The sequence below is a fragment of the Pan troglodytes genome, chromosome 7, assembly GCF_028858775.2.
Source record: "Pan troglodytes isolate AG18354 chromosome 7, NHGRI_mPanTro3-v2.0_pri, whole genome shotgun sequence".
Lineage (NCBI taxonomy): Eukaryota > Metazoa > Chordata > Mammalia > Primates > Hominidae > Pan > Pan troglodytes.
Genome location: NC_072405.2, coordinates 21,970,411 through 21,986,053, shown reverse-complemented (window position 1 = coordinate 21,986,053; position 15,643 = coordinate 21,970,411). Strand labels below are relative to the sequence as shown.

General features: G+C 37.1%; 1 long non-coding RNA gene across 1 annotated transcript; it reads left to right on the top strand.

Moving 5' to 3' along the window:
- Nucleotides 1-2,239: 2,239 nt before the first annotated feature.
- On the top strand, nt 2,240-9,313 carry LOC134810824 (uncharacterized). Its single transcript, XR_010159425.1, has 2 exons — nt 2,240-2,434; nt 9,067-9,313. It is a non-coding gene; the product is annotated as an uncharacterized LOC134810824 (long non-coding RNA).
- The last annotated feature ends 6,330 nt before the right edge of the window (nt 9,314-15,643 follow it).

The following is a 15,643-nucleotide window of genomic DNA, read 5'->3' as shown; positions in this document are numbered from 1 at the left end:
GTAAACATACCCATGTAACTAACCTGCCCATCTACCCCCGAATCTGTGATAAAATAAAATATGTGTTTTTAATCAACTACGAGTGATGATAGATTAACAAATCTGATATGCTACTTAAATGTATTAAATGTATATATTCATTTTTAAATATGAATATGCAAGGAAAATCTATTTTGAAGTCATTGACAAGTTCTCCAAAGTTCATTCCTGAAAACAGAAATTGTAACGTCATTATTCATTATTATGACATATCAATATACAGGTATAAATTTTCAACATTTAAAGAAATGATTCATGTCTTTAAAAAGTATCAATCTATAGCTTATTCCTTTTTGTATTGCAATATGTATTTTTAAATTTTCATTTTTTAAAAATTTTACTGGAATGGTCATATATTCAAAATACAAGAAAACAAAGTTTTTTCCCATCCAAGTACTAACCATGCCCAAACCTGCTTAGCTTCTGAGTGGAAGACAGTGTGGTGATTCCTCAAGGATCTAGAACCAGAAATACCATTTGACCCAGCAATCCCATTACTGGGTATATACCCAAAGGATTATAAATCAATCTACTATAAAGACACATGCACAACTATGTTTATTGCAGCACTACTTACAATAGCAAAGAGTTGGAACCAAACCAAATGCCCATCAATGATAGACTCGATAAAGAAAATGTGGCACATATACACCATGGAATACTATGCAGCCATAAAGAAGAATGAGTTCATGTCCTTTGCAGGAACATGGATGAAGCTAGAAACCATCATTCTCAGCAAACTAACACAGAAACAGAAAACCAAACACTGCATGTTCTCACTTATAAGTGGGAGCTGAACGATGAGAACACATGAACACAGGGATGGAAACATCACACACTGGGGCCTGTTGGGGGGTGGGGGTCAAGGGGAGGGCGAGCATTAGGACAAATATGTAATGTATGTGCGGCTTAAAACCTAGATGACAGGTTGATAGGTGCAGCAAACCATCATGGCACACGTATACCTATGTAACAAACCTGCACGTTCTGCACATGTATCCCAGAACTTAAAGTAAAACAAAACACAAAAAACAGTTTTCACTGTATGCATTTTTCAGGCCAAAATTACTATTTCATTATTCTTATTGAAAATAATTGCGTCATTCCAGAGAAAATATCAATACACCACTGCTCACACTACTGCTGTGAGGGATCTAAAGTGCATTTAACAGATTTTCCATTTAATGAAAATAATATTTAATATTAAATTTTCTATTTAATGTAGTCAGAATAAATTTTGTTATTTGCAACTAAGAACCCTGATCTATTTGAAAGGATAATCAAAGGGAGTGGTTTAAAAGATATTTCAAAGGCATAAAAGATACTCTACAGATGACTGCTCTAACAGAAGGAAATAAATGACAAGATCTTAAAACTTACAATATTAAGCCTCTAAAAATCAAAGTAAATACAACATCTCCTTAATATGTATTTTTAAATGATAGCAAATACTTCAGGGCTTACCTCTTATAAATTGCTCTTTATATGGGATCCCTAGCCAACCAAATATTGATAATAGCGTTAAGCATTTTGAGCTTCACATATATAGTATTTTAAAGACGATATTGAGTTTAGAAATAGGAATAAAGAATACTTTTTCTTTAACGGGTTTACTATGTTATTCGGGTAGAAAGACATATGCATTAGAAAGGCAAGTGAAAATGAAAACTCAATAGGTCAAAGGCCAGTGTGCAAGGATAATAGTATTGCTCTCATTATAAGAAAATACTGAAGATTTTTAACATTATTATTAACTTTCCCATTGTTCAACATTCAGTGATACCATCAGGCAAAAGGTTCTATGAATTGTTTCATGTACAAATAATCACAATAACAACAACATCTAACATGAATCAACTGCTTCTATGTATGAGACACCCTTTTGAGCACTGTATGTGCTTTAACTTATGAAATTCTTATAAACTTAGGACTGGCTTTAAAGTCTAAAATATGAAAATCAATTAATGATTAAATACTGCCCCCAAACCATGACAGCATAATTTTTCAAGGGTAAATAATTTTTTCTAGTGCTTTTTAATATTGATAAAACATAAATCTATTTTTAAACAATGTGCTTTAAATGTATATCTCTTTAAGTTCATGTTTCCTGAGCACATTCCACATTTTCCCCTTTTGTGGCGTCATCAAAGCCTTCTGCAACAGACCTGGTATTATGAACGGGCGCCACCACACACATAATCCTACATACCTGTGCAACATGGCATGCTTCCCTATGTATCTGGGTTATTCCCATTACTAGTGAAATTTTATGAACTATCATAAAATACACAAGATATGCACACCTTATCAACTACCTTATGTAGGAATGATCTGAAGTGCCATCTGCATTCACAAAATTCAAGGCATTCTGAAAATCATTTTCATCAGGTGGAAGGTAAGAGCTTGTTTACATAATTAATTTGACTTAATAGTTCATTTTTTCTCCAATATCAAGTATTCAATTAAGCAACCCGTCAACTTTAAATAGATGAATAAATGCATTGAACATCTTCTCAAAGAAATGCTTTTTTTAAGACAATGCCTTTTGCACTCAATATTATTAACTTACTAACTTTTATAATAGCTTTGTTCATTATGAATTTATTTAGTGTTAATATACGTGTCAGGTTTTCTGCAGGGCAGTGATAATAAGCAATAACAAAATGGCAAAATATATTTTTGAAGACACAAGCAAATTATAGCTTTAATAAAAACAATGTGTCCATTTAATAGCCAACTAAAAGTGGAGATAATAAATGCTACAAGGCACAGAAGGCCATTTAGTCATTTGGAAATAACCAGAGAGAGAGCATGCAGTCCTTGAGGGTCTCTGCTCATTCCCAGAAGTCTGAGTTTAAAAGTAAAGTTGTATTATAGCTAAATATGTTCTTTAGCAACTCCTATGCCTCCTTCTGTAGCATTCCTCCTTTTTCCACACAAGTGCCAATTACCTTTGAACTCTGCTCTTCCTCCCAAAGCCTTGCACCACAAAAACAGCAGAGTGAATATGTATTCCTCTTCCATATAGAGTGCATTTTTTTTTTTTTCAGACAGAGTCTCGCTCTCTTGCCAAGGCTGGAGTGCAGTGGTGCAGTCTCAGCTCACTGCCACCTCTGCCTCCCAGGTTCAAGCGATTCTCCTGCCTCAGCCACCCAAGTAGCTGGAACTACAGGCATGCACCACCACGCCCAGCTAATTTTTGTATTTTTACTAGAGACAAGGTTTCACCATGTTGGGCAGGGTGGTCTCAATCTCTTGACCTCCTGATCCGCCTGCCTCGGCCTCCCAAAGTGCTGGGATTACAAGTGTGAGCCACCACACCCAGTCTAAAGTGCATTTTTAAGTTATAAACATATATCCATTGAGATTGTTCCAAACCTAAAATTGTAACTCTTCAGACAAGGAGGAAATTTCTAAGAAAATTCTAAAAATTCTAAGATTGACATTTCAGGCAATAACAGTTAGCTTCCTACTTCTGCAGGTATCACCTTCACTTTGTAGATTTAACCAGCATCTGACTCCCACCATGGAAATACTAATTGCCTTGGAGTTTTCCTTCCCCACACGCAACAGGAAGACGGCTACTTCCAAAGAATCCTTCCTCCCCCAACCCAAGCTCAATGCTTATTACTTTTAGACTCATATTACTCATATAACATCCTCTATCCTCCCTTGAACTATGGTCCATTCATTGAAAACTAATGTCTTTCTCTTTAGCTCATTTCCAGCAGCATCATCAGTGACTTCCATATACAAATTAACGACCAATATCTATTTCTGACTTCGTAGTCCTGTTACTTCACTGCCTATTATTTTCAACTGTACTCCACTCAGTGATTTACTCACATAGTCACCCACTAGTTTTATCTTTCAAGTAACTCTACCTCGGAGATCTAGACCTGGGCCACTGTGACCACAATTTACGTTTTTCCCAGTATTCTTTTATTTTTTTATTTTTTGAGACAGAGTCTTGCTCTGTCACCCAGGCTAAAGTGCGGTGCTGGGGTCTGGGCTCACTGCAAACCTCCGCCTCCCAGGTTCAATTGATTCTTCTGCCTCAGCCTCCCAAGTAGCTGGGATTACAGGCGCCCACCACCACATCCCACTATTTTTTTTGTATTCTTAGTGGAGACGGGGTTTCACCATATTGGCCAGGCTGGTTTTAAACTCCTGAGCTCAAGTGATCTGCCTGCTTCAGCCTCCCAAAGTGCTAGAATTACAGGCTTGAGCTACCAGTATTCTTAATCAGTTATTCCCATGTTATGGTATTTTATTTACCTAACAACCTCTTTTAGTCTACCTACTTCCTCTACCTTTAGCAGCCTTTATGTATCTTTACCTCTTTCCCTATACAACAGATTTAACACCCATCTCTTTAAGCTCTCTCTGATCAATTTCCTCTGCTTCTTTGCCCCACTGGACACCTGGCATTCCATTCCGCAGAGGCCAATGCTGTTGAAATTTAGCTGCCTGTTTTCTGTCTACTTCAGCAATCTAAGAGCAACTAGAGAAAATTTTACTACCAGATGGACTTGTGCCTCTATAAGTTTATAGCCATTGACCTCACAAAAGGAACACTTCCCAGCAACTCTTATTTCCTATTTAGAATCTTTTTTAAAGTTCCAATCTTCATCACCTTCTCTTAGTCTCAAATTTTACATTATGCTGAAAAATAGGCAAAATATCATAGAATAAATTCTTTCAGTTCTTGCAACAAATATACAAACCCATCGGCATCTGCATTTTTCTCTTCCTGTCTCCCCACTGTTAGAAGAGCTTACCTTTTTGTTTCCAAGCCTTTCATTTTGTGCTTGTGATCCTATTTCCATCAATTCCCCCTATACCTAATCAATCACTCCTTAAAGGTTATTTTTCAACTATTCCTTCTCCTCTCTACCGGTACTTATCATTAGCATTTAAATATATTCAGTTCTTCCTCCAACTCAAAACATAAAAGCAACCACGCACTCCCCATCTCTTTCCTCTTTTCATAATCAAAGTCCCCTAATGGTTTTCTTATGCTTTGTTTTTAATTCCTCACTGGTGATGCCTCTTTCTCCTAAATTCCCTAGTTCTATAATGGAAACAGCTTGCACTGATTCAAGAGAGCCAAGTGTGTGAGCCTCTTCCCAAATGCACTATGATGTAACACTGGCAGCTCAAAAATAAGTCATGATAGGAATGTTTATCTCATACAAACTAGCAAATGTTACACATCCACGAATCAGCTTTGTTTATGAGCACACTGCTCTTTATCTTCTTCCACCCATCCTGTAAATGTCATTTGACAGCATTCTAGATGTTAATACACACAGGCTAACTTTTCATTTTCTGAAATTCAACCATCATCTATGTACTAAGAATTCTCACATCTATATCACAAGCCTAAAACTCACTCCCTATAGGTCTAAACCCAAGTTTCCAATGTTTCCCTCCATTTAAATGTCTCTAGCACATGTTGAATATTACATTTCCAAAACTGAACTTTTCTTTCACAAAACTCATCCTTTTTTTGTGCAATGTTTCAGTAAGTGACACATTTAGTTGCTCAAGCAAGAAACCTTTGTATTATACTTGACTCTCTCATCTTCCTTCACTTGCCAGCATAGTCCACATTTCTCAAATCCACAAACTTTTATCCTTACCATTGCTGTCCTACAACCTTAAGGTAAAATCTAAATTATGTCCATAGCCTTCTAACTTGTGTCTTTGCCTCCAGTACTATTCCAGGTCAATTCATTATCCACACTACAGCAAGACTAGTATTTTAAAAATCATGTAACTCTCATGTTTAAGATGTTGCTAATTCAAAACCCTTTTGTAGTTCATAAAGCATCTTTTAATCTAGGTCCTGATTATTTTCCCAGGGTCCTCACTCTTTTCTAGCTCTAATTTATGCTACAGCTATTTCAATGCATTCTGTTCGATTTTGAGATGCTTCTGCTCTCTGTGCGGTCTTTATTTGTATCACTACTCTTCACCTCCGAAAGCCCTCTACTTCCCCTTGTGTCATTTGTCATTGCCCCCGATTTTTAATTCACTCATTATTATTAATATTAAACATAGGGTCTCACTATGTTGCCCAGGCTGGACTCAAACTCCTGGACTCAACTGCTCTTCCCGCCTCCGCCTCCCAAAGCACTAGGATTACAAGCATGAGCCACCACACCAGCCTATTTTTGCTTTCCAGAAAGGAAATCCCTTCAAAAAGTTTAAATTTTGAATTCCTTTCAAAATTAAGAGTGTGGATTTCTTTCAGATTTTGTATCAGATTTGTATTGTTCCTATAACAAATTTCCACAAACTTAGTTCCTTAAAACAACACAAATTTGTTACCTTAGAGAGATGGAGGTCAGTAGCCTGACGAGGTCTCACTGGCCTAAAGTCAGTATCTACAGTGCTGTGTTTCCTTCTATAGTCTCTAAGAGAGAACCCATTTCTTGGCCTTTTATAGATTGTAGAAGCCAGCCACGTTCTTTGACTTGGGTTCCCCCTTCCTCCATTTTCAAAGCTAGCAGAAACAGATAGTAGCCTTCTCACCTATCACGTGACCTTGCTTCTGCCGTCACATCTCCTTCTCAGACTCTGACTTTTATGCATCTATCTTTCATTTTTAATGAGCTTGAGATTACACTGAATCACCTGAATAATCCAGGATAATCTCTCATTTTAAGCCTTTTCCTTAAAATACCTATAAGGTAACATATTTACATGTTCTCAGGATTACACTGTGCACATTTTCAGAGCCATTACCGTGCCTACTAGAGATCCTCAACTCTTCTCTTACCAAAGTTCTGGGTGTTCGGTGTACATTCATGAATATTCAATGATGTGTTTTCCCACATCACTCAAGATAAAACCCTGCCAACAGCTCTACATGTTTTTTAAGTACCTAGGGATATTAGCAGAGACTCAAAGTACTGCAATTCATCATTTTAAAGAGAACTATTTCTTAAGCAAACTTCTGTTTATGGCTTTATCTTTTATACTAAGATATATGGGCCCAATTATTCTTGAGCAACCTTACATTTTGTATTTCAAATGTTCAGTGTCATGATACTAACTGTACTTACTATTTGAAATTATGATCAATGAATTTAGGCCAAAAAGTTTTAACTCCCAAATTTAAATATGTTAATTAGGATGCTGGAATTTTTTTTCAAGGGCATAGTAGACCCACCTTCTCTAGCAAACCATAAATGATATGAAGAAATTGAATATCATTATGAAAACAAACTTCTTTTGTATTATACTTTGTTAGTTACCAGTATATTATAATGTGAAGACCAAAAATATCTTTAGACATAATACAAAAATACATCCAGGTCCTCAATAAAAGTTAGCTTAATCTGAAAACATGCTAAGTACATAAAGTTCTGAATTTATAGGAAAATGTGATGCAAATAAATAACATTTTTGCTGCTGGTAATGTTTCATGATACAAATGTATTTAACTTAGAAAAGAAATGCCCAAGAGATATCAACAATGGCATTCTTATATCTACCCATAGTATCTCACTGTCTGAAAATGATATAGGCTGTTATGGTTATAACTAGATTCAAACCTGAGTCCTCAATGGGACAATTTCTATCACTAGAAAAATAAAATACATAAACATTTAGAGACAAAAATTTATCACTGATAAGGGAATATGCAAAGAAAACAGTTCTCCTCTTCTTGGTTTCATAACCCATAATCTTCTAAAATGGATTTTGCAAACTACTGTCATGTGTGAGGTTTTGTATAATCCATATAGGGCCTGAGCAGGATGGCTGCTAGACAAAGTTCTGCCCTCAAAATATGTTTTCCTTTGGTCAGCTGACCAATGCCAGTTCTCTTCCACTTTAATTAGTCATTTATTTTTTGAAATATAGAATTTCTAGGCCGGGCGCAGCGGCTCACACCTGTAGTCTCAGCACTTTGGGAGGCCGAGACAGGCGGATCACCTGAGGTCAGCAGTTTGAGGACAGCTTGGCCAACATGGTGAAACCCCTTCTCCACAAAAATACAAAAATTAGCCACGCATGGTGGCGGACACCTGTAATCCCAGCTACTCAGGAAGCTGAGGCAGGAGAATCACTTGAACCTGGCAGGCAGAGACTGCAGTGAGCCGAGATCACACCACTGCACTCCAGCCTGGGCAACAGGAGTGATACTCTGTCTCAAAAAAAAAAAAAAAAAAAAGAAAGAAATACAGAATTCCTAAATGCCTTCTTTATCAAAATGGAGTAACACAATAACCACTCTTGCCTTGATTTATTTATTTTCCTGTTAATACTCAGCTCTCTAGGAAGGCATGCAAGGGGCAATGAGATTTTCTAAGAATGAAAAGTTGGAGAGGGCAGTGAAGGGAGAGCTGGGCGATGAGGCTACCAAGTGAGGTCCTGGATACTTCAAGGGCACAGAAATTTCAGAAAGGAAGGTGAAGAGACCTTGCCTACTTTGCAGTTTTACCTAGAGCTAGCCATGCCAGAGACCATTGTATTTGCTTTTCTTTATTAACACGGGGTATTAAAAACAGAGAATCTGGCCTGAACAGATCTCTTTAGATCAGGTTCCTTCCAATGGGACCCAGTACAGGTAGAGCAGCCACACCCATAGTAAGTCAGAATGATGTTCCACAGGGTGGAGTCTGCTCAGGGCTGCCCCATCTGTGCTTGCCCAGATTGGCCAGAGAACTCAAGAAATTTCCTCTGATCATCTTTTACAATTGACAAATGTTAATCTGCTTACTGTGACTCAATAATGAAGCTACTGACCTTATAATTCTAATATTTCAATGGTACTTTCTAGACAATATTAAAAAATTAATATAAGATTACATTTTAGTGATATTTCAAAATCAGGATCCAAATGTTCATGCATAAGATTCTTACGTTCGTGCTGTCATCTATATTAGAAACTCCTAAATTTGATTAAAGAGCAGTTATAGGCAGCTATATTTTAATAGAAATGTGTAGTAAAATGCTCTAGTGACTTCAATGTGTATGGAATTCTAAAAATGCTTTTATGTTTTCTTCTCCTAGAAGGAAGTACTTCAACAGTTACTCTTGAATGTCACTAAAATGTCTTTAAAGTTTATTTCAACACTCCTCAGCCTCAAAAAAAAAAGACTTTTAAAACAGCTTGGAAAAAATATATAGTTTGGAAAAAGCTGTATGATACTGAAATGAAGAACAGTAGCTATGAAATATTTACAAACTTGACGCATGCTTTTTTTCAAATCGCCTCAAGGCAGACGTGGTGCTTCAAACAAATAGAGTCTGGAGGTAATCTGAGTGGGGTGACTGAGTTATTGTCCTTGTTAAGAAAAGTGAATAAATTTACATCACTGTAAAATATTCAGCTTTATTCCAATGACTATCTTTCATATTCCCTTATCAATGATAAATTTTATTTCTAAGTGTTTGTATTGTCTATATATTTTTCTTTTCCGGCGATAGAAACTGTCCCAATGAGAACTCAACTTTGAATCTAGCTGTAACTATGACAGCCTACATCAGCTACAGACAGTGAAATACAACAGGTAGATATAAGAATGCCAGTGTTGATATCTCTTGGGCAGGCGTTTCTTTTTCTTAAGTTAAATATATTTGTATTATAAAATATTATAAAACAAATGTTATACAATGGACACCCATATACACACGTTCAAAAGGTTACTAAATCTCATGCATTGCTGTAATTATTTCACACTTTTATTTAAGTTATATAATGGAGGAAGAGAGTAGAATAGTGGTTAGCAAGGCTGGCAAGGATAGTAGGATGGTTGGATGGAGAGAGGTTGGTTAATAAGCACAAAAATACAGTTAGATAGGAGTAATAAATTACAGTGTTTGATAGGATAGTCTGATGAACATAGTTAACAATTTTTTCTGCTTTTTATCTTTAAAGGTGCAAATTTTAGGATAAATTACCTAAATAAAGGCATCACCTCTGTACTTAAAACTGGACTGCATAATATTCACTTAAATAGTCACATAGCTGAGAAATCTGTAGTATTATCAAGAAGATGTGTTTCAAGATTCAGGAAATTATAAAGTAAAAATGCAAATCTAAAGTTACAAGAAAATATTATGGACTGTAAAAATGTGCAGTGTTAACACTTTCACTTCATTGTTTCAATCCATCTGGAAAATGGCAATATTAAATTTTGGTAAATTTAGTATTTAACAAAATTGTCTTATAGAAACAAGAAAGCTCCACAATTTTTGACTCCATTTGATGAGAATAGCTTGAGGGCTTTATTTTTTTACTGAATCTTGCAGTTCCTAGTTGGTGATTTTTCCTCATGTTATAAAACACCAATGATTTTTACAAGCACTATTTCAAAAACTATAAAGTTCTCTATTATTTAAAAAGCTTAAGTGTCTGAATTTCCAATTACATAGCTATCTCAGTTATTACATGAGATGTTTCTAAGTAAAATCATGATGGAAACAAGTTGAGAATTAACCGTATGATTCCAGCATGGCCTGATGGCAACATCTGATACAAAGTGTTGAGAGCAAAGTATTTCAATGGATAGCATTCTTTAAGTCTCCCCATGTAGAATTATATCCCCTTGTTTCTAAAATAATGTTTGGAATTAATGAGGTGTAAGTGTGTACATATCTTCCAGAAATTGAAAAGGATGCTTAATGGCAAACTTTCAAATAAAGAAATCTTTATTTTGCATATTTCTGCTTTCGTGAAGTGTGCAGACCAATTGGAAACATAATACCTGAAATATCAAGATACAGATAGTAGGATATAATCTGGAGTTGCAAAATTGGAGTTAGAGGGAAGATAGAGCAAGATGGACAGATAGAAGCCTACACCTGCAGGAACACCAAATTGAACAACTATCCACACGCACACCAAAAAAATGTTAGTAAGAACCAAAAATCAGGTGAGCAATCACAGTACCTAGTTTTGCGATTCATATCACTAAAAGAGGCAGTAAAGAGGGTAAGAAATACAGTCTTGAATTGCTGATGCCATCCCTCCCCAACACCATGGAGGTAGCAACCGCGCGCCATGGAGAAAGAATCTGTACAATTGGTGGAGAGAGAGAGCAGTGATGATGGGAATTTTCACTGGAACTCAGTGCTGTCCTGCCATAGCAGAAAGCAACACCAGGCAGTACTTAGGCGATGCCCATGGAGGGAGCATTTAGACCAGCACTAGCCAGCGGCAAATTGGGTATCCAAATAGTTGGAACCTGAGTTCCATTAAATCTTACCACTCTGAGCTAAAGGGCTCTGGGGTCCTAAAAAACTTGAAAGGCAGTCTAGGCCTGCAATTCCTGGGTTAAGTCCTGGTGTTGTGATGAGCTTGGAGCCAGTGGAGTTGGAGGCACACGACCCAGTGGGAAACCAGCTGGGTGAGCCAAGGGAGTAAGTGCCTCCCATCTCCCAACCCCAGGCAGCACAGCCTGTAGCACCCGGAGAGACCCCTTCCCTCTGTTGAGGAGAGGAGATGGAAAAGTAAAGAGAATTTTATCTTGCAACTTGGATACCAGCTCAGCCACAGCAGGATATGGCACCAGGCAGAGTCCTGAGGTCCCCAGTTCAGACCTTTGCTCCTGGATGACATTTCTAGACAGACCCTGTGCCAGAAGGGAATGCTTGAGGGGAAGGATCCAGCCCTGAAAGGATTCATCCTCTGCTGACTAAAGAGCCCATGGGCCCTGAATAATCATCAGTACCCAGGCAGTGCTCACAATGGGCTCTGGATGAGACTCAGTGATATGCTGTCTCCAGATGAAACTCAGCACATTCCCAGCTGTGGTGACTACAGGGAGGGACTTTTCTGTTTGAGAAGAGGGAAGAGTAAAGGGGACTTTGCCTTGCAGTTTTAGTACTAGCTTGGCCACAGTGCAGTAGGGCACCAAGTAGGCCCTTGGGGCCCTAATTCCAGGCCTTGGCTCTTGGACAGCATTCCTGGACCTGACCTGGGCAATAAGGGAGCTCGCTGCACTAAAGCGTAAGTACCAGGTCTGGCAACGTTCACCTTAAGATGACTGAAGAGCCCTTTGGCCTTGGGTGACCATAGGCAGTAGTCAGGCCATACTTGCCATGAGCCTCGGGTAGTGGTGTCCATGGAGAAAGACTCCTCTGCTTATGGAAAGGAGATAGGCGAGTGGCAAGGACTTTGTCTTATGGCTTGGGTGCCAGCTCAGCTGCAGTGAATAGAGCACCAGATAGATCCCTAAGGTTTCTTACTCCAGGTCCTGGCTCCTAGACAGTACCTATGGACCTACCTGAGACTGAGGGAAACTCACCACCCTGAAAGGAAGGATACAAGCCTAGCTGGCTTCACTCCCTGCTGATTGTAGAGCCCTAGGGCCACAAGTGATAATAGGCAGTATCCAGTCAGTGATTACAGTAGTCCTTGGGTGAGACCCATAGCTGTGATGGCCTCAAGTCTGGCCCAGGATAGTGCCAGTGGTGGTGGCCACAGGTGTGCTTTTGTCACCACTCCCTCAGTTCCAGGCAGCTCAGCACAGAAAGTGAGTCCGTTTGTTTGAGGGAAAATAAATGAAGGGAAAGGGTCTTTGGTAATCTAGAGAATTCTTCCAGATCTCATCCAAGACCACCAAGTGGCACCTCCCTAAGTCTGCAAGAGCCACAGGGTTATTGGGCTTGGGATGTTCCCTAATGTAGATAGATATGGCTGCACTAACAAAAACCAGGTTACACTACCCATGTCCCTTCAAATACCTGGAAAGCCCTAGAAAGTCTTTGCAAGAAGAATGCATACAAACAAGCCCAGATTAGGAAGATTATAATAAATACCTAATTCTTCAATGCCCAGACACAAACACACATCCACAATCATCAAGCCCATCCAAGAAAATATGACCTCACCAAATGAATTAAGTAAGGTACCAAGGACCAATCATAGAGATACAGAGATAAGTAACCTTTCATACAGATAATTCAAACAGCTATCTTGAAAATACTCAGTGAAATTCAAGATAAAACAGAGTAGGGATTTGGAATCCTATCATATAAATTTAATGAAAAGATTGAAATAATTTAAAACAACCAATAAGAAATTCTCGAGTTGAAAATACAATTGACACACTGAAGGATGCACCAGTCTCTTAATAGCAAAACTGATCAAGCAGAAGAATTAGTGAGCTTTAACGTAAGCTATTTGAAAGTACACAGTGAAAACAGAAAAAAGAAAAATAACACAAAAGAATGAAACACATTTACAAGAGCTAGAAAATAGCCTTAAATGGACAAATCTAAGAATAATTAGTCTAAAAGAGGAAGTAGAGAAAGAAATAGGTGTAAAAAGTTCGTTCAAAAGAATTACAACAGAGAACTTACCAAACCTAGAGAACAATATCAATATTCAAATACAAGAAGGTTATAGAAGAGTTAGCCAATTTATCCTAAGAGTAAGACTACTTTAAAACATTTAATAATCAAACTTTTAAGGGTCAAGGATAAAGAAAAGATCCTAAAAGCAGCAAGAGAAAAGAAACAAATAACATAACATACAGTGTAGCTCCAATGCCTGGCAGTAGACTTTACAGTGGAAATCTTACAGGCCAGGAGAGAGTGTCATGACATACTTAAAGTGTTGAAGGAAAAAATAATTTATCCTATCCTAATATATCCAGTGAGACTATCCTTCAAACATGAAGGAGAAATAAAGCCTTTCCCAGACAAACAAAGGCCAATGAATTTCACCAACAGTATACATGTCCTAAAAGAAATGCTAAAGGGAATTCTTCAGTCCGAAAGAAAAAGACATTAATGAGCAACAAGAAATCATCTGCAGGTACAAGCCTCACTGGCACAGCAAATACACTGAAAAGCACAGAATACTATAACACTGTGATTGTGGTATGTAAATGGCTCATACCTTGAGTAGAAAGACTAAAAGATGAACATACCAGAAATAACTATGACAACTTTTCAAGGAATAAACAGTAAAAAAAGATATTAATAAACAACAGAAAGTTAAACATGGGAACAAAGTTAAAGGGTAGATAAAGGGTCAATTCAGGGAGAGGATATAACAATTATAAATATATATGCTCCCACAGTGGAGCACTCATATATACAAAGCAAATATTGTTAGAGCTAGAGAGATAGACTCCAATACCATAACAACAGGTGACTCCAACACCCTAATTTCAGAATTGGACACATCATGAAGACAGAAAATCAGCAAAATAACACTGGACTGAATCTGCACTATAGACCAAATGGACCTCATTCATATTTACAGAACATTTCATGCCATGGCTGCAGACTACACATTCTTGTCCAGACCACATGTTTCATTCTCAAGGATAGACTATATGTTACGCCACAAATCAAGTCTTTAAAAAAGTCAAAACTATTGAAATTATATCAAATGCCTTCTCTAACCACAATGGAATAAAACTATAAATAACAAGAAGAATTTTGGAAACTAAAACACATGGAAATTAAAAAATATGCTCCTGAACATCCACTGGGTCAATGAAGAAATTAAGGAATGTTAAAAATTTATTGAAACAAATGCTGATGGAAACACAACTTACTAAACCCTATGGAATACAATGAAAGCAGTACTAAGAGGAAAGCTTACAGCTATAAGCATCTATATCAAGAAAATAGAAAAACCTCAAATAACCTACCAATGAATTTTTAAAAACTAGAAAAACAAGACCAAATGAAATCCTAAATTAGCAGAAGAAAGGAAATAAAAGATCAGAGCAGAAATAGATGAAATTGAAATAAAGAAATAAGAAAGATCAATGAAACTAAAAGTAGGTTTTTCAAAAAGATTTATGTAAGCAACAAACATTTAGCCAGACTGAGAAAAAAGAGAGAAGATCCAAATGAATAAAATCAGAGATGAAAAAGGAAACATTACAACTCATACTGCAGAAATTCAAAGGATCATTGGAGGCTATCATGACGAACAATAAAGTGGAAAACCCAGGCGAAATCCATAAATTCCTAGAAACACGTAACATACCAAGATTGAATCATGAAGAAATCTAAATCCTGAATAGAACAATAACAAGTAATGACATTGAAGACTTATTGAAAAGTATTTCAGCAAATAAAAGCCCAGGATCTGATGGCTTCTATGCTACATTTTACCCAACATTTAAAGAAGAACTAATATCATTTCTATTCAAACTATTTTGAAATATGGAGTAGGAGGGAATACTTCCAGATTTATCCTACAGGGCCAATATTACCCTGATACCAAAACCAAGCAAAGACACATCAAAATAAATAAATAAGAAAACTACGCATTGATATCCCTGATGAAAACTGATGCAGAACTTAAAATATTAGCAAAACAAATTTCAACAACACACTGAAAACATCATTCATCATGACCAAGTGAGATTTATGCCAGGAATGCAAGGATGGTTCAAGAGACACAACCAATGTGACACATCATATCAACAGAGAGAAGGACAAAAAACATGATCATTTCAATTGATGTTGAAAAGCATTTGAAAAAATACCACACTTTTTTGTGATTAAAAACCCTAAAAGACTTGGGTATATAAAAAACATACCACATCACAATAAAAGCCATATATAACAGACCCACAACTAACATCATACTGAATGGGAAAAAACTGAAAGTCTT